Source organism: Aulostomus chinensis, chromosome 13 (genome assembly GCF_037954235.1).
Source record: "Aulostomus chinensis isolate RoL2024-O1b breed Wild chromosome 13, RoL_Achi_v1.0, whole genome shotgun sequence".
In the NCBI taxonomy this organism is placed as follows: Eukaryota; Metazoa; Chordata; class Actinopteri; order Syngnathiformes; family Aulostomidae; genus Aulostomus; species Aulostomus chinensis.
In genome coordinates, this window is record NC_141332.1 from 24,554,330 (window position 1) to 24,574,154 (window position 19,825).

At 43.1% G+C, this 19,825-nt stretch overlaps 1 long non-coding RNA gene across 1 annotated transcript in view; it reads right to left on the bottom strand.

The window, feature by feature from the left end:
* Window positions 1-19,825, bottom strand: part of LOC147251488 (uncharacterized) — a 38,685-nt gene that overhangs the window by 6,252 nt on the left and 12,608 nt on the right. The window lies entirely within an intron of this gene.

Consider the following 19,825-nt stretch of genomic DNA (forward strand, 5'->3'; position numbering starts at 1 on the left):
CAGCTTGCTGACATTAAGATCAGTTCCAGGTCACTGCTAGCAGACAAGAGACAAGCATAAAAGCAGGAAAGAAGAAAAAAAAAAAGACAGAACACGAAGAAGATGTTCAGCATCACAAAGATGTCCATTTTCCTCATTTTGTTATCGATGAGGTTGACATTAGCCTCGCTAATGGATCCTGTGGTGAATCTGCACAAGTTAAAAGCAGCATCTCTGCTTGCAAATGTTGAATGCTCCAAATCAATGGCACTGAACGCAGCACTTAACCCCACCCCTGAGGTATGCATGTTCACACTGTAACAATATCATCATCATCATCATCATCATCATTATGCAATGAATCCACAAACATTACTGCGCACATCAGCAACAAAAGCAAGCGCACACTTTGTGCTCAGCTTGCAAATGGACAATAACGTTTGACAAAGAGTTGCAATAAATGAGCTGTGAAGGCCCGGGCCTCTCACCTGTCAACAAGTGACACTTAAAACTGTAATTTGTTCCCCTCGGGGGCTGTACTTTCCAAGGTATTGAATTTCCCTCTGGACCCAAGATTATTCAACTATCACCTAGACAGAAAGCAATACCTCGAAAAAGACAGCTTAATGCGAAGCCAGAAACCACACTGTCTCGGTTACACTTTTGAGCTGATAAAAGCGAATTAAAAAAAAAAGAAAAAAAGAAATCAAAGCTCCTCCACGAGACACACATTTGATTCGTTTTTTTGGTGATTACATAAGGCTCTTATATGTCAGAGAGTAATAAAGATCGAGGGCGAGATATCTAGAGAATAACATTTCATAGTTGTCATCGTCGTATGGCTCATAATGCCTTAATCTTGTATGCATATTTCCCCTTAAAACAACATTATGTCCATGAACAGGCAGTCCTTTGTCACCCATGAATGTCAACATCCCTGTTATCCCATCAGTTCCCTCTGCCTGAAACCTTAAACCACCAAACACCTGTTCTTTTGTGTGAGCTGGCATTTTACTGCAGGGTTTCTCAGACATGCAGCGGAGCCTCTCCCTCTCACTCCCTCTCTTGTTTCGTCTTTCTCCCTCTCTCTCTCTCTCTCTCTCTCTCACTGCTTTCCTTTTACGTGTCGCCACCTTTGCTCGTCCTCTCTCGCGCTGCCTTTTGCCTCGTCTTCTCCCTTTTCTCTCATTTCTCTTCACTCCTTCCATTTAGCACAGCTTCCCTTCTCTTTCTCTCATTTCTTTCTTTACTCACAGTCCTGACATCCATGTCACTTTTTTTTTCCCCATGACTTCTGACATGCACTCAGGCACTTATATGGACTGACATTTCCTTTTCAGAGAGAATATGTAGTTTGTCATTGCCCTCAAACATGACATTAGCTTTGTTTGACCTTCACCATTCAGAATACTCTTTTCAACACGTTCTCATGAAACATTTTCCTCATAAAGAAAAAAAAATATATATATACACACAGTATATATATAAAAAACGCATAATTTATCTGCACAGTCTCAGCAGTAGGAGAGATCAGGGCCTGGAACCTGAGAGATCTGGTAAGATTTAGGCACAAAAACTACTCGGTTAGGTTTGGCAGAAAAAAAACAAAGTTAGATTTGTTGCCAGAACACTGGTGGCAAATGTCCCGATGTCTCGCTTCTCTCACACGAGTCCATCGACAGGATCGTGCGTTACTTTTCAAAGGTGTAGGTATGAAAAATGGAGGAGAACAGCCTGCAGTTTTGATCTGTTACAGCTTTGGATAAGATTGCCTGGGTAAAGAAAAAACAAAACAAAAAACAAACAGGTGAGAAATGAAAACATCATGGAGCATTTTTAGCATAATCTGTCTATATTGAGGTCACACTGACCTGAGGAGGATGGGGCCTCTTTCATTCCTCCTCCCCTGTGCTCCAAACCTGTACCTGCATGTAATCTGAATCTCAAGAAGGAAGGGATGAAACACCATTCTTCCGAAACATATTCCCTCATTTGGTGTTTTGATGAAGGTGGCAGAGAGTGCCAAAATCTCTGATAAGCGTTCAGTTGAGGTCTGGTGACTGTAAAGGTCATTGCATCCGAATATCCCCTCTGTTCTGTATGGAAGCATTTATATCTACTCTCAGTGCTTTTCCTTTAATCTGCCACCCACCTGGACTCGCTGGAGGTTGCGGTACATTCGTCGTGACTGAAAGAAAACAGCAGATCTCCCTTGTTCAAGGTCGCACCGATTTTTTTGAAGTTGTTTAATCAAATCCACCACGAATGGATGTACTGAGAAGATTTTGGTGGTCAAAGGTCAACAGCACACAGGCACACAATCACAATTCAGTATTTCTAGTTGCACTGCGGGGAAGTGCTGCTGGTGTTTGTCCTGGTCGAAACCTTTGTTATTATGGGAATTATTTGGAAATGACTATCTGTTGTTTCAGTTGGAGGATGTGTTGGTTATTTTTGGCCTTTTTTTCTTTAGGGCAAAGTCTCATTAGACAACAGGAACTGGTTTGGAGTCCACATTCTTCTTCCTGTCAAAGGTGTTAGACGGGGTTGAAAACAGGACGCTGCGCAGGCATGTCAACTTCTTTCATGCCAAACAGGGAAAGCTCTCTCTGCATGTTGGCCTTGTAATGCCGGGCCTTGGGCGTACACTTAATACATAGCATTTCTCTTTAATCTTTACCCTTAATTTCCAGCTACTACTCCCTCTCTTGCATCTGTGTAACACCAGTGTTCTGCACTTCTTTTCTCCTCTGTGACAATACGCTGATCCTCTCTCTGTATGCTTCTCTCTGGCTCTCACATGCACCTCTCTCTTTCTCTCCAACAACTGCTCTACCCTCCCTTGTATGGAAGATGAGGTAAAAGAAAGGGAAAAAAACCCCTTATAACCCTTCCTTCACCTCCTTTCGTCTTTCAAAGCTAGCCTTTGTGGAGCTGCCGGGAGCAGCTCCAGTGTCTCCAAACGCAGCCAGGGCTCTTTTCATCGGGAGCGGTTTGAAATCTAACTGACCCCATTCATGCACTGCCAGGCCTTTGCTTGTGCTCATGCTCCACAATACCAGGCAATGCAGCGATTGGGGAATGTTAGTTATTCAGTGAAGGGCGAAGACAACAGCTAAGGAGCAATGAGGGAGTTTGGATCAATCAAACAGGAGGCCATTTAAGATGATGAATTTCACAAGTAGCACTTCTTAAGACTTCTTTTCTCTTCAAGGAATGTTGAGGCTGTCCTTCAACAAAAACGAGTTCATGAAAGTACAGCAAAACAATTTTACTGCCTCGGACAGATGCCCTCTAGTGGCCGCAGTAATTATGACGGCTGCAAAGAAACTCAGATTACATTTTTCACGCCGCTATATTGAGGTGTTTATTATAAACATGATTCATAAACTACAGGGAAACTTATTGGTGGAGTAGATCATGGGCCAGAGAGAAAACATAACGGTTTGAGGCTGATCATAATCGCAGGTCAGCTAATTGTTTGTATGCTTCTGCGCTGGCTAGCAGCTCTATGTTTTCAGGTTATCTGTCCATCCTGATTTCATCAAGCCAGGATCTCATCTGCGCCCTCGGAGGATGTCTTCAAATTTGCCAGAAATATCCACTGGGTCAAAAAAGATGAACCGGTCAAAGGTTAAGCTGACTATCGCCTCACATGGAGGAGATATCTGTCCCCTCACATTTTGCAGTGCTCTTAAATAAATTTAGAGGGTTGAAAAAGGAATGAGGCACATTTCTATCAACTGGTCTGGAGTGAATAAACTGGGCTTGGCAATATTCCCCATCAGAAGATGGATGGTCAGTATAGGCAGCTTGTTTTGGCCATGGTTCTGCTGTCTGGAGACCAAGTCTAGTGATGTCTGGTCATAGCGAGTTAAAGATTCAGTACCGTGAAAAGTACACTACGAAAAAGAGAAAACAAAAACCTCTTCTGGAAAGTGGAAAAGAAAAATAAATCTCAAAAGTGAGGGAGCTTTGTTTTTATTTTTTTTAACTTATTTTGTTGTAGCCATCAAACTTTCTGAATGCAGTATTTCATGATACGCAGAAACACAGTGATGAAAACACGACTCCCGCCACATCTCTGCTTTGCACCACGATGAAAAGATCACTTTCTCATTAATTATGCATAAATTCATCTGCTCTCTTCGCCCAGCACATTCAACCAGTGAGAAGTTTTAGGTGTAATCGGGTAGAACGACTCTAAAGGCTTTTGTGAGCTTTGTGGCTTTAATCACTGCTCTGACAGAACAGAGGGGGAACAAAAACAAACGTTCGACCTGAAAATGAGGTATCATTAAACCCTCTTAATGTTAAAGCAGCACATTGGCTGGAGCACAACCCTCAGAATCCTTGTCCCTCTTGTAGAGTGTTTACGGTCGATATCATTTCAATTAATAAGCCTACAACAGAGAAAAACTGCTTCTTGTAGAAAGCTTTAGCCAGGTTTAACCTGGTCTGTGTAATTGGACATGATGTGGCCTTAAACAGCTCATTGAATATATCCCTGGAGGCTCGATGTCCTCAGCAAATGCGACTAACAAAACATCCCTCCTGGTCCACTCCCTCTCCACCTGCAGCTGAGGCCCCGGACTGAGCGACACTTATTCAATTCAGGCCTATTTTAACCTCAATTTCCATCAGCTGAGCAGAAACTCTTACTTGCGGCAGCCATGTGCACTTGCAAGATTACGCGTTCACAGCTTGATGACAGTCTATAAAACAAATTCGCCGGAGACAGAAACCGCCGCTCACACCGTCATGTTCTCATATTCACACACTCACAAGCGTTTGTGGAGTAAATGAAGGAACGCTTTTACAATTGCCAGCCGCTCGCGTATAACAAACAGAAAGTGGCAACTGGGAAAACAACAAGTCATGAACTCTCTATAGGACTAAATAAATAATGACAGGAGCACTTATTCCGTCTCTCGGACACTGAGATAAGGCTGAATATGCCAATACACGTATTTTCATAACGTAACACATATAAGTACTTTTTAGCTTCATCCTCCCCTATGAGTACATAGAATTGTGTTTCTATGCTGCCTCTGTTTGAAGGGTTGTTTTTCCTTTTGTGAGTGCTTTGTATTTCGAGCAAAACTAATTAATTACTCTGACCTTTATTAGAGTCTAAAGTCCCCCTGCTAAGCATTAAAAACAGTTCGAGGCAGTCATTGTTTTTGTCAACCATACTGGAGGCTGCATGATGAGATACCGAACAACAGGTTGAGAAAACACGCACGAAGCTTGACGGTACTCGAGAAGCACAAGTCAAGGACTTTCCGTGGATGCACAATATGAACCTGGTATCATCAAAGTCTGGGCACACATTCCAAACATCCAGAAACACACATCAGAAATCCAGAGCACCTCCAGGAGCATGGTACTTAAGTATGTCACTACGACGACTAATAATAACATATATAGCCACAAATTTCTGCATTTGTCTTTGAAATATGCCAGTTTTTTTGCAAATGAAAACAGTTCTGATGATTTCTGGAAGGCAGACAGCAGAGACTGAAGCTCTTTCTCCCATGGGCACGTAATTTGATCAAAATTCTTCTGTGACACGTCCGGAATAAAGTCGTTAATGTAGCCGTTTCCTAGCAGTGGCTTCAAGATCCAGAACCTACAACGTGATCCCGATCATCTCCAAAGGTTGATCGTCTGTTTCTTGCAAGATAACATATCTTCACGCCAAATTTCATCGAAATGCATCTGTTGGTTTTTGAGATATCCTGCTGACAAACACACAGCAGTGATCACATCAAGCAGAACTCATAAATCACAGAAAATGCTGTGAATGAACAAACACTTCAAATCTCTCTTCATCAGCTTTTAACTCCAATATCCAGTGCTGTAAACCGTGTGTTGTTATTGCTATCAAATATTTGTTTACTGCTCATCCTGCAAACATTTGGACAAAAAGACATCTTAAATTATCGTCACTGTCCTTCATCCGGATAATTACAGTGGTCACAGAGAGTTTATGAGTCGAGTGGATTCATTTGAGGGACAATAGGGATGTTTTCCTCTCACTGACAGACTACACTAACATTTGTCATCACTTGCCAGCCTGCAGCAGCAGATTTAGCACACCTCATTTGTCTTCCTTGTGAAGCAGATGTGAGCAGTTATGATAATGTCACATCACCCGCAGTTCAACAGTAGTGGCGTCGAACTGACAGCGTGTCTTGTTTCTGGCGTGTCTCTTTCCAGTGTGAGTCTGCATTATTTGTTTTCCTTAACCGAGCCTCTTGACAGCCACATGTCTTATGGCAAAAAGTGCAACCTAAACCTCAAAACAATCCAAAATTGCATTTCCTCAGGTGTAAATGTTTTAGATTGACAAACGAGCCCAGGTTTAACAGGTTAGACTGGTTAGAAAAAAAAAATCAATACAGAGAAGAGATAAAATAAAGACAAACGGATTAAAAATGTAAAGAGGTAATAGAGTGGTTCAGGAATGAGGCCTTAAACCTGAAATCCAGTTGTTTGGTGCCTTCATCCTATCGTCAGTTTGATTTCTGAATGGAATTTTGGTTACAAATCTGAAGTAAAGGTCCATGGTTCATACCAGCTGATGTAGGCAAGGGCCCAAAAGGCATCTGGAAACACCAAACTTTGTGCAAGTTTTTATGTTTTAAAAAACAGCAACGAGGCGACAGAAGTTGTTGAAAACATCAACACGATGTACTTGAGGTACCAGTAATGTTCATATCTGAAACCTTTGGTTTAGAGTGTGTAACCCAGCATTAGCTTTTCACTTCCGGTGATTGCTTTTTAAAAAAACAACAACAAACAAACCAGTTCTTATCTTGCAAAACAAAATGTGTAAGTAGCATAAAACTTTACTTGACACATCTAGTTTTCTGCAAAAATCCCAAATCCAGTCCCGCTGGCTTTCATTCAAGCGAACCCATGGTGAAGCTAAATTCTGGGTCGGCTCATAAAACTACTTCACTTGGGTACATAAAACATTTTGTTGAAGGAACACACCAGAACCAAAATCTGAGAGAGTCAGCTCACCCCCTGTAGGTTTGATGGAATGAAAGTCCACAAACCAACACTAATAACTGTGCTGCTGCTACTCCATTTGTTCAATATGTTTTAAACAGTGAGAGCTTCACCAACATGCTTTTCTGTTACTACAAAAGTACATTTTGAGTGGAGTCGTCCAACAGCTGCGACAGGCGGCGAACGAGTTGAGGGTTTCTGTCGCTAGACGGTCTCTCGCGCCAGTCAGCCACTCTGAGTCGAGGTGCAAAATGTGCTTGTGACAATACAGACGAGCCCACTGGTTTGTGTGTTTAAACTCTCCAATGGGACAACAGCGGGGCTTTGGCACGTTATAATGGGAACACCAATGTGTGAAATATGTTATGCAAAGGAAGCAGGCGAGTGATGTAGCAAAGAGCCACAATTTGGCACAAAATGGAGAGAGTCAGCAATAAAAAGAGGACTAAAGTAAACAAGCCGGTGACATTCAGCTTTGGCTGCCACACCACAAGCAAGAGGCGCCTTTTAAAGTTGGCAGGGTGAAACAGATGGAGGAAAGCGCGCTCAGTCACAGCGCTGTCATCGCGCTGGAGGAAGACCTCTGAGGAATGCCGTCTCTCTTGCCTTATTTGTACTCTGCTAATATTATAAGCTACAGTACTTTTGGGTGAGCGGACCTAGTGTGGGTGATAGTACTGTTGCTGACGCGGTCCGTATTGCCAACATCAACTTTTACACTTGGAATGAATAATAATTTAGGGAAATATTGTGAAAGTGCATAACTTGATTGAATGATATTGTTTCAATAAAATGTCTTAAAACTACCGAAGGCCTGCAACATATTGACCTCCCCATACAAATCCAGTCTTACCCGTCAAACACTTCAAGTGCAATTGCTTTTTTGTCTCTTTTTCAATCATGACACTTTTGGTTTGCCCTTGGCGACCATCACCCTCTCATGATGAATCAATTTAGCCACTCAGGTTATTTTCCTGCCGCTGAAATGTTTTGCTACAGTGAAGGAAAGAGGCCATTGCTCCTGACTAAAGACGTGACAACAGCGAGTGGTAATTCACAAATCCTGAATAAACCACAATGTGCCGTGTTTAACAATTCCATCGCCGCTAATAAAACTACGGGTGTGCTGGGCTTTTGGCAATCATCACACCAACGGTGTTAATTGAAATGGTGATATAATTAAAAATCCAATTAATCATGAAGCATTAGTGGATGGAAAAAGAAAAAAAAACAACTCAAAACTGGATTGACCTTCAAAATTAAATTATCCGTCCACGCTGTATATTCTAATCAATAAATAAATATATATGTTTTTTACATTCATGTTGATTAGTTCATGTCGTTTTGCCTCTAGATAATCCAGACCAATTCTTTCGGATCTAGATCGCTACTGCTGTTACTGTATGTGGATGATTGTATGCGCAGTAAATCGATGGAGGTCATCGCAAGAAGTAATTAAAGGGTGAACATTGGGATCGATTTGGGCAAATCCTGCAGACAAAGAATAAAATCAAGCAAAAATAAATGAGCTGAACAGCAGTCTCCTTCTCTTTAAATCTGGGTTTGTAGACCAAATGTATGTGAAGTCGGAGTGTTGTTTTCGTGCCGGTTTATTTAAAGATAAGAAAGCTCTGCTGTCGTTGTGAAAGTTTCAGTAATTCTCACGCAAGCAAAATACCACAGCACGCGGAAGCAGCCAAACTACAGTTAGTGAGTTAACCAGTTTTTAACTGAATCAGACGCACCGCGGCTGCACTTGTGGCGTAGACCTGCACGGGAGATCAGCCTCACGAGCTGCGGGAGTCAGAAGAACCCAACGAGTCCTCCAACCCTAACAAACACACGAGCGAACATTCGACACGTTGCTGGTGACACAGACGGTCACAATTCCTCGATTACTGTATATTTGGTTCTAATTAATGTGTTTGCTGTCACATTGATGTCAATATAAGTCCTTTTTTTGTAAAAAAAAAAAAAAAAAAAAATTCAAGAATACCTCCTCACGACATCGATCATACAAAAGTGACCCCTCTCTCAAAAGAGCTTGTAAAATGTTGAAAACAAAAGAAATATTGATCTCCTCCCTGGCTTTTGTGTTGATCTATCTGATTGATCACTCCAGATGTGGGAGTAAGTCTAATCCTATCCATCAGTCTGACATCGACCTCTGGGTCCCGTCCTGATCCTGTTTCCAGGATGAACCTGACTCCTGGGCCACTGACACACAAACCATTTGAGCTCAGCACACATCCCAGGAAAAACTCATCCGGACACATTCAGCTACAATAGTGTCACGCTCGGATTGGCTCTGTGAACACTGTCATGGCCAGTTGAGCACAAAGAGGGGTTTTGGGTGGTGCGGGCTGTGAAATAACAGAGAGGCTGGGTAAAAATACTCAGCAGTGTGTTGACTATCTTCCTGACATTCTGAAACGAACCACTGTTCTGTACGCGATAAGCAGCCGCGATCAACAGCAATCAAAGCGACCGCAAGGGGGGTGATATTTGTCATCAGATCTTGACAAAGATTGGTGTCCCTCGTCGGACTGAGATTACCCCATTGTCCACCTCCTTCTGCAGACGGGATAAAGACTAGTCAGACCTGGAGGCTAAATCGTTGTGCATGTCTGCTGAACTCAAGCAGCATCCCTTTTATGTCAAAAAAGCTGACCGCCCCCTTATCCAGCAGACACTTCAGAAAAGCAAACAATCAGGGCCAGGAATAGCAGCGGTATTGTTGTGCCCTTGCATTTCTCATAAGAGCCCTTCCCTCCTCCTGCCTCCTTCCCGAGTTTCAGTCCAAACCTGAATGAGGTCTGGACAAAGAGGAGCTGTCAGTGGTCTTCTAGATGTGGTGGATTAGGCAGAGAAATGAAGACCTGTCGTAGACTTCAGCCCAATAGTCTCCCTGTATCTGAGAGGCAGTGGCAAGGAGCCACATTTCTTTCATGACAGCTTTTAATGAGCTCTAATTAAATATCCCTGGGCTCAGCGATTGTCCGTGGGTATGTGCTAAATCACTGGCCACCAAAGACCACAAAAACAAGAAACGGGAGAGATAAACTCTCAGGGGATATTCTGCTGCAGCTGCCCAGTCTGTCATTTTTATGTAATAAGCTGCAGTAACGTGGCCAAACGAGTTGTTTAGTACGCTGCCAATTAACGAGAAAACAATACCCGATTTAAATGTATGATGAGCAACTTCTCTGCAGTAAAATATTCATCTATGTGTGATTCTTGCCACCGTATGCACTGATGGCTATATCGTTACGGTATAATAGTATTTGCCTCTGGATCTTGCGCTGCTTTAGATCTTAGCCTTTAATTCTATTCAGTCTTATCACCTAAATACATGAAATGACAATCTCGTGCATTTCCCCTCGAATGTCCACTTCAGCAGCAGCTAGTGAACAAAAGCTAGTCAGCTGTCATGTCTTTTTCGTTTCTTCCTCTGGGGTTCAGTGCCTCTTCCTCCTGCTGCCTATCGTGGAGAGGAGGAGTCCCGCTCATACAGTAAAGGCCGTGAACCAATCTCGCTGTTCTGATTCATCATTTTGTGTCACATTCCTGTGCACCATCCGTGTGAACACCTTCCAGCTAGTGCGATTCCTTCCGCCTGACCGTGTTTTATTCATGGGTGCCTCTCTCTGCTCCATTAAGCAGCAGAGGTACCTCCACTCTGCGGTACAATTAGAAAGGACATGATCAGGTACTGTGAAGAAATACATTTCCAACTGCTGGAGGAGTGGAATTACTTATGGCCTATGATACTGCTGTTGAGTTCAGAGTATATAACAATTTACAAGATATATGTTCCCACAGTGATATGTCTTTCTGACTATATTAAGACAATAGATAACCTGAATTCTTGTGGCGGAGCTCTCATCGGTGTGCAGAGCTCAAAGGGGGACATAATATCATAATCAAACCTCAACAGGGACCACATTTATAGCTGATCTGTAAAACTTAATGGCAAGGAAAGAACTCTGGTGCAGATAAAGTGAAAACAGCAATTACCACTTGTTTAAAGTCATGCCTGATCATTGCCTTTATGCTTCTGGAAATAACTACCGAGCTTACCATGGCCTATTATGGCTTTAACTGTCTGAGCTAGGCTGATTGCATGGGTAGCCTCAAGATTAACCTTTAATGTTAATGCTTAGAGGAATGGGTAATGGTTTAAGGTTTATCGCTGAAGATAATTCATGGCAAACTGAAGTGCAGTCTCTTTAATTGCATGTCATGCATGCATATACGATACAAGCCAAAGGGAAACTCCATAATTTACTCGTCCTGGCAAAACTAAGGTGTTGTGAAAAGGCTGTCTCATGTTATCTGAGGCTCTGGAGAAAGTGACATGACCCAGGAATCTCAGCCTTGGCTTACAGATGACACATTTACATAGGTTACAAACAGTTGTTGGCAAGGTCTAGCAAACCGGGCTGTTTGCACTCTTTGTGCTTATGTGAAAGAAACACGCCAACTTTTTTGGGAAACACGTTTTTTTGCCATCGTCCCCAGAGCCAGACAAGATAAATACCCTTCTCTCCTTTGGGCTGCGTTACAGAGCTGAGACACACAGATGCTGTGTAGCATTCTGGGGAAGTTTAAACAGAATTAAATTAAAGCTATAGTAAGGCCATGAAACTATGCTGCCGATGCATGACATCAGTGCCATTGATGGCCTTCCTCTTTTGGCCGTGATGACGTCTTTACTCTTGTTTAGCCAGTTGTTGGCAACCGCCATCTTTCGTATCAAGGAAGATGGAAAAAAGCACTTGTGGGTACTTAAAGGACAGAAGGGTTGTTGTACGATGTGCTGCACTGTGCCCTCTGGCTTCTGCTGCACAGGCGTAACCTGCCTCCAGCTGCTAATTCTGAGTTTTAGCATCTTCTAAAAACATTGCAAGGTTTGGAAGGCTCTTGCCGTTTGCCCTGTCTGGAGTGCTGAACAGCCAATCATTATCATGGAAACCAATGATGCAATTAAGTAACAGCTAGAGCGCCAAGGCAACAATCCTATCTGAGCAAATAGAGGATTTCTGGATGACTTACAGACGCTGGGCGGTTTTTGGTGGCGGCGTGACCTGCGTCCCCACCAGCTCCCAGGCGCGAATAACCTAACACGGGGAATCATGTTGAGGTTTGCTGCTGGCTCGAATGTCCGCACTGATCAAACATGAGATCAGAGGTCTGGCCAGCGGGATATAATTTATTTATTGGTCATATCCCAGTCATTCCACTTTCTTTCTGATGGTGACTCCCTGTTCGGCAACACCCATCTAAGAAGATGGCCGCAATTGGAGTCCGGTCATCCAAGCACACACAAACTGACCCTTCCTGTAGTTGGACATTTGAAATATAACACATGAATAATTGTGTATCGCTTGACAGATTCTCACAAACAATGCATCAAGTAGCACCACAATAGGTTTTAGTCATTTCTGATCTGGATCCATGCTGGGGAGTAAAAGCAAAGCCGCTTCTGCAGCATTGATTTCGGCCGTTTTTGTCTGTATGTGTTCCTCCTAGTCAGCAAGTGCAGCTGGAGCGCTCATTTAAAGGCAAGAAGGAGTTAGATTCATCAGGATTTATTAAACACGCACCTGTGAAAAGGAAACCTGTCGTCAGGCGACAGATGGGAATGGTCTGTTTGTAAAACCGCAGCTTCACTGCAATGTTTCCTGTTGCCTTTCCCACACAGAATCTGTCTAAATCAACTCAGATTTATAAATAGCTCAGCAAGTCCACCCTCTCATCAGCAAATGACATTATTTCTACTTGAGCAGCTGAGAATTTTTTCCGGATTTTAAAACTTACATGCATGACATCCACTAGCTATTCCCATGGATCCGTCTGACTTATGAAAGAGCTTATGTAAGTTGGGTCTCACGTTGTCATGTATTGAAATTGTATTGTTTTCGAAAAGCCTTTGATTTCTTCTGCTCATATGTGGAGGAGGAGGGATGAGAGGCAAAGAAAGAGTGCAGTGTGAGAAAAGGGGGAGAGATGGAGAGCGAAAAAAGACGCCTGCACAACTTGTCTGAGCTGAAGATCTGTCTCATGACTTAAACATTCAGGGGGATAAAGTATGCCCACACTGCAGGGATTCTTTCCCAGCTGAAATGTGCAGCTTCAGCAGTGTGAAGTGCTTGCATCAATGGAGTATTGTATCAGAGTGTTGTGATCATATTGTGTGTCATCTCATGGTTGGTAGAACCTAGCAAAACAATTCATTTGCATCTCAGAGAACAGCATATTAATGGTGTTTAATTAACTGTTCTACTCCATAAAGCACTATAATCTGCCATGAGAAACCTCCGCCTGGAACTGCTCCTGCAGGAAGGGGCTGCTCCTTGAGTTACGAGTGCTGGGACTGTGCTGCACCGTTGTTCTTATCACATACAGTATCATGGTTTGCAATGACATCTGACCAAAACCAATGCCTTTCCAAATAAACAAATGTGCTCTTTCAGCAGTTGACTTAATCATTTAATTTATGTTACGCAGCTGAAAAATGCACCGGCACAAGGAATGAAAAACAGGGCTGTTTTTCTTGGCTCATGAAAAAAACTGACATTTATGTGGTTTCTCAAAGAAGACTGGTGGCAAATATAGGACAAACAAGCCCCAACACACAATATCTTAGTTAGGTATTGTTTGACCACAAGCCTGCAGAAAATCCCTGGTATTGATTCTCCCAGGAATAAGCACCACTCTTCCAGAAAATATTGCTTTATTTAGTGCTTTTATAATAGAGGCGAAGAGTATTGTCTAATTTTGTTGGATCAAATTTTGCCATAGGCGCTCAGCTTGATTGAGATGTGGTAACAGTCAAGGCCAGAGTAAAATATTCACTTCATTTTCGTGATCATTAAACCATTGCTGAACCCTCAGCATGGAAGATTGTTCATTTATCATGGTTCTGTACTGGCCGTTTTGTTTTTTTATTCTTTAATCGTTCTGTGGATCTCAGGGTTTTGACAGGCTGGAAATTTCCTGTAAATCCACTTTTATTTGGAATTTTTAAAAAAAGAGCTATTTTGAATTAATTCCAGCCAGATGGAAAAAAAAAACAAAGTGTCATTGGCTAATCTCAGTTGTTACTGCCTGAGGTCAAAGGAGCGGTAATATAAGACAAAAAGGGAGGAGGAAGTGATGTCATCCTTACTCGTTGCACTTCAATTGGAAGGTAAACTACTTTTAAACAAACTTCAGAAATGTTTTTGGTGGGTCTCCATCACCCAGCATGGAATGAATAAACTGGACGAGAGAAAAGTGAGTTGCAAGATTTACATGTTTATTTTCCTCTTAATTTGTCCTGTCAGGATTTTAGAGTTGCACATGGTGTCGATGAGGTTGTTGGACACATGAAACATTCAAATAAGTAAAATTAATCCAAAATGACTCTACGTTAAGATATTCCACTACAAGATGCAGTTCAAAAAAAGTGCTTGTTTGCAATTGTTAGACCCTGTTATTTTAGTCAATAGAGTGAACGTTCCCACAGCGTATAAGGGAGGTTGTATCCATAACAAGACTGGGGAAGTCAGTCAGAGGTTCTTTGCTGCTGTTGCTAATACTCAAAAACTGGAATGCAGTGAAGGTCAGATTCCATTAGAGGAGTGTTATACAACCCGGGGTGGGTGGGAGGGCACAGAGGAGGGCTTTCACTCGCTTGCCTTGCTGACTTCAGAGGCAGCACAAATTCCTCTGGGGTATTTATCTGTAGCCAGGTGATTTGCAGGCCTGCCATCGTCGGATTGAAAGGAGAGGAAAGGAAAGGAGAGGAAAGTTGTTTTTTTGTTTTACAGGACAGCGAAGGAAGGTTTAATGTTAATGTCTTATCTGATTTTGCCAAAGAACTTAAAACAATAGAGAAAAACAGAAAACAATAGAGAAAAACAGAAACACGGAAAAGAGGCCGTAGAAAGCTGTTGTTGTTTTTTAGTAAATTATTTATGTGTATCCAGGTTGATTAACAGGCTTTGGCATTTGCAGATTGAGACGAGAAGAGAAGCAAAAGGAAAAGAAAAAAAAAGATGGAGGAAAACACTTTTTATCTGACACCAGGCGATTTTCAGGTGTGACCGACCTCTGATTGGCTGAGATATAAAGAAAGAGAACGAAAAGCGAGGCAAAGCCAGTACAGTAATAAAGAGAGATGCGGAGAGGAGCCTACTCCCAGGTGATGCTCTGTTCAGACGATGATGAGACGGTACGGAAAGTAAATGATGAAGAAAATCACAATCAGTGGAGATTTATAGGCTGTCATGAGGATGAGATGAAGATGGTGAGGAAAACAAACCGAAGGAAACTGACTCAAGTATGGAGGAGGGTAAAGACTGTGTGAGAGGAGAGTTAGAGGTTGGAAATGACTGAGAAAAGAGAGTCCATCTCTCTACAGATGATTTACAGGTGTCTCCAGCCTCAACTCTGAACCTGATGTCACAGAAATATGTGATATGACTGCAGTCTCTTAAGACTCAAGTACATGTGGTGGCATTTCCTCTCTGCAAAGACCACCTCCTTTTTTTCCCCTTTGATTGGCTCTCACGCCACATGCCTAAACCGAACACCAGCACCAGCCAGTCAGAGTAAAATTGAGGGTGGGAATGCTGGGGATGTGCAACTAATAGGGGTTTGTCCATTTCCTCCCGGGCTGGAAAAATAAAGCCCCCCCAGCACTCTGTGTGTGTTATCAAAATTGTTCAAATATGGATAAATGGATGAAACGACCTCGCTCCACGCCCGTGGGAGTGGCAGCGGACGCAGTACAACAGCTGAAGACCGAGCCCCGACTGTCAAAACCATCTGCTGCTGGACTTCCAGCACCATGTCTGACAAAGCTAGCATTAATCTTAGCAGTGCTAGCCTGGCCACTGGTGGTGTTAGCGCCATCTGTGGCAGAAGAGAGGGCACAAAGTAGGGGGTTGAATGTTTCAGGGGGTACAGGACTTTGTTTCAGGTTTTTTTTTTTTTTTTTTAACCCCCATTCTGCGAACAAGCCATGAGAAGGAAGAGGAGTAAAGAAATAAAGAGGAGAGGAACAGAGGGATGGTGTAAGTGAAGGTGTGTCCGACCTTTTACCCAAAAGAAAGGAAAAACAATAGATGGACATTTTACTGACTTATTTCCTGGAAACATAATCCCTTGACCTCAAACCAAGTCTTCACCAGAACACTTTGCATTATGGGAACTGTCTTTTTGCCACCCAAAACGAAGGTGACTCACAACCTAATTGAGTAAACAGATTTTTGTCCCCACAACATGAGGAATACACGGGGAGCACACACACATACTCGCACTCTATATCACACATCTGTGCTGTCCTTGTGACAGAGGATACAATGCTATCTCTGATGCCTAATCCACAGCAGCATGGGGATCCTGGAAGGCTCATGACACAAATTGAACATTTCAACATGGTGTGCAAGAGTGCAAGGACCAGACTTACCCTACCGGAAATCTAAATGACATGTCCTTTGTGCCAATTCCAATGTGCGTTCAGGGAATGGAACATGGGATTGAGGGAGACATCTATTTTATGTTCTAAACCCTTCAATAAAACTCCCACTTCTTTTATCCCCACACCTTCACCCATGTGATAACAAAAGGGGGTTCTGTGTTTGTGGAGCCGGCTGCGCCTTCATTTTGGTACACAGAGACATTAGCATTTAGATAACCCCTCTGAATATTGGATACGAGGGAACTGAAAACAGCAACTGAATAAATACTGTGAATAATCAAAAGTTACATTTTAAATTAACATAAGTTCGTCTTTCGCCCTTCAAAAATACAAAGATAACCAGTAAGGGTGTCTGTTAGTTTTGCTCACATGATGTTCTCCTTTTAGACTGGCGACACCGAACAAAAACCCAGGAAAAACAAATATTCCATTTCGTATGTACGGTGGTCAGGACAAGAGAGGTGAAAGGCATCAGAAAGTGCGTGTGAGCTCTCAGAAGGCTGCTCAGGCCTTTTATCCACACCTCCTCGGGTGTGACCAATCAAGACAATTAGTGCGCCACATGCAGGCTCTTGTACTTCCACTGCAAGGTTAGTGGGGCTGCAAACGTTACATTTTCATCCTTCCCTTCTTGCCTCTGACCCAATTTAAGCTGAACGATGGGAACTCGGGTGCATGTGTAATTTCCTGGTGGCTGGTAACTACACAGCTGTGGAGGGAAGAAATGGAGCTACCAATGAAGGCTAGCTTGACCGCCCAATGCTAGTTTTTTTGGATGCTTCTTCATCTTTAGGTACCATCAGCAGGCCTCTTCTCCGTCTTACTGCCACATGTGGACACTGTTCTTACCAACAGTCGCAGCTGCTGCTAAAGGCTAACTTATACTTGTGTGTCTGGTGTATGCAGACCCGCAGGACTTGGCAGTTTTGGAGCTGGACCCAAGAAGAACTGAACAATAGTTGCATGAAAGACCACCGTACTCACGTTTCAAATGACTGCCACTGTAATTCCAAAACCAACACAATTTACAGCAAGCATTTGTGTCAAATAAATCTTTTAAATCCAATAATATACACTTTGGTTTCCATATCCCACTTTATCATCATTTCTGATCTGCTGTAGAATGTGGAATCTGTTGTAATTCTGATCTCAAATGAGCAATAAATGGGGATTTGATGTTAAATTGGGCCACCATTTGAAAGCTTTTGCACCTGCGAAATTCCATCCCCGGTCTTGTAGAATTGGTGCGCTTTGTCCAATTCAAATTGGTCATTTAAAATAATCATCGTTGAAATAAGTGAGGTAAAAGCTATAAAATGGCAATTTTTTCCCCCCAGTAAAACCTTTCACTGGTAGGTGAGGTTTTATATGAGCTCTGCCCTGATGTATTACTCCTGATTCCTCCTTTGTGCCCATATATCCTAATTTTCATATCTGGCTGGATTATTTGATTTGAGGCAGCAATCAGGGGTGAAAATGGCTGGAACCTCCCTGAGCTTTGTGTTTGATATATTCTCTTAAAGGGCCATTGCTCTCATGCTGATGTCTTTTGGCAAAATTAGATATTTTTCTAAAAGGATTACAAGAGGTTGGTTTAGCATTTTGACAAAGAAAAATGGCAACAACAAAAAAAAACGGCAGAATTTGCTGACTATTTTCTCGTGGAGCAGGGGCTCGGCTTAATTCTTCTCTAAATACAAAATTCACATTGAGCAGCAGAGAGAGATTGGAAGCACTGGTGCTGCAGGGAGACCCTGAGGCGATCAGTATTCTAGTCACCTGCTGCACAATAAAGAGCAGGCTAGCAAGCTGTGGACAAAGACACCCGAACCCACCAATGCATGTGGAGCCACACACAAATAAGCGCAATCAACCCCACACATGCTCTCAGAAAGCTTCATTGAAATAAATTGCAGCTTATCCAACAAGCTGCACCTACAGCAGTTTCTTGGCCTCCACAGTTGGGCAGGAGGAAGGGTGGGGGTGGGGTGGGGGGAGGTGAATGCCGGCAACAGATGATTAAAGCCTCTCAAAGGGTTAGGAGACATGACAACATGGCTGCAAGTCAATCAGCAGGACACAATATGAGCACCTTTCCTAGATTCCAGGTAATGGAGAAGTTGGAGAGGGGAGGAAGAGATGGGGAGTGGGGTGGGGTGGAGGGGGGTTAAGGAGTGAAGTTGCACAACACGATCAACTTTCAACATCCCTTTGAAGCTCAGAGTCAGTATTTATCTCCCTGTACAGAAATACAAAAAAAAAAACACAAAAAAACCTAAGGCTGGACTACACCGGTGATTAGATTGTATTTGAGGGTTTTCCCCCCTCAAGTGCTGGAACAACAGGTGAAATCAAGCACACGCAATGAGTAAACCTGCCAGGGTAAAAACCCCTGAGGTTTGGGGGGCCAGCAGCGATGGCGGGTGGTAGTTAACATTTCAAAGAGTAAGCCCTCTGAATTCCTATGATAAAACTTTTTTTTTTTTTGAGGTGCCAGAAAAAAAAAAGGGGGGGGGGGTGGACAAACAAAGAGAAGACTACAGGTAGACAAAGGCTTCACCTGAATGGGAGCTAGTGTTGTGGTGACGGAGGGGGAGAAGAGGAGCTCGGAGGAGGAGATATTTCTGAGCTGTCACTTGCTACGTTAGCGTGCAAAAAGAGGCTCACTGTGTTATCACAAGGGCATTTTGTCATTGACGTGACCACTATTGGTAGATTTATTGTGGATGAGTCAAGAGCACGCTATTACCATTGATAATTGATGGCCTGTAGCGGTGTGTGTGTGTGTGTGTGTGCAAATGTGACGTCAGATGTGGTGGTGTGTGCGTGTATTCATAAACATGTGCGCGCATGTTCATGCATAGAGAGTGTTTCGATGCAAGAGTGGTCTCCCTGCATCCACCCTCAACGCCCTCCCTCCTCACTAACACTCACCTCGCCACCCCCCCCCCCCCCCCCATCCCCTGCCTGTCAGTGGTATGGGCCTCTGATTGGGGGCCCTGGGCTCAGTCGCCACGGAAACTGCACCAAAGCAAACAAAGGGGTGGAACAGAGCCAAGGGAATACGGTGACACAAAGGGGCTACGTCGCGTAGCGGAAGATTTCAGGAGGGACTCACACAAAGCTCAGCTGCTGCGAGACAGTGAACCTGGAGTTCACGATGCTTGTTGTGCTCTTATTAACAAAGCTGCCGCTGAACACTCAGTGCCAAAAACGTGCAGTTTGCTGCTGTGCACAAGCCCCCAGATTTCAAATTAATTGCCTGCCTTTTCCTGCTCCTCGCTTTAGAATTTATCAACATATGCAAATTACAGCGTTGGAGACATGATTAGTTCAATTGTACACATTTTCTGTGAT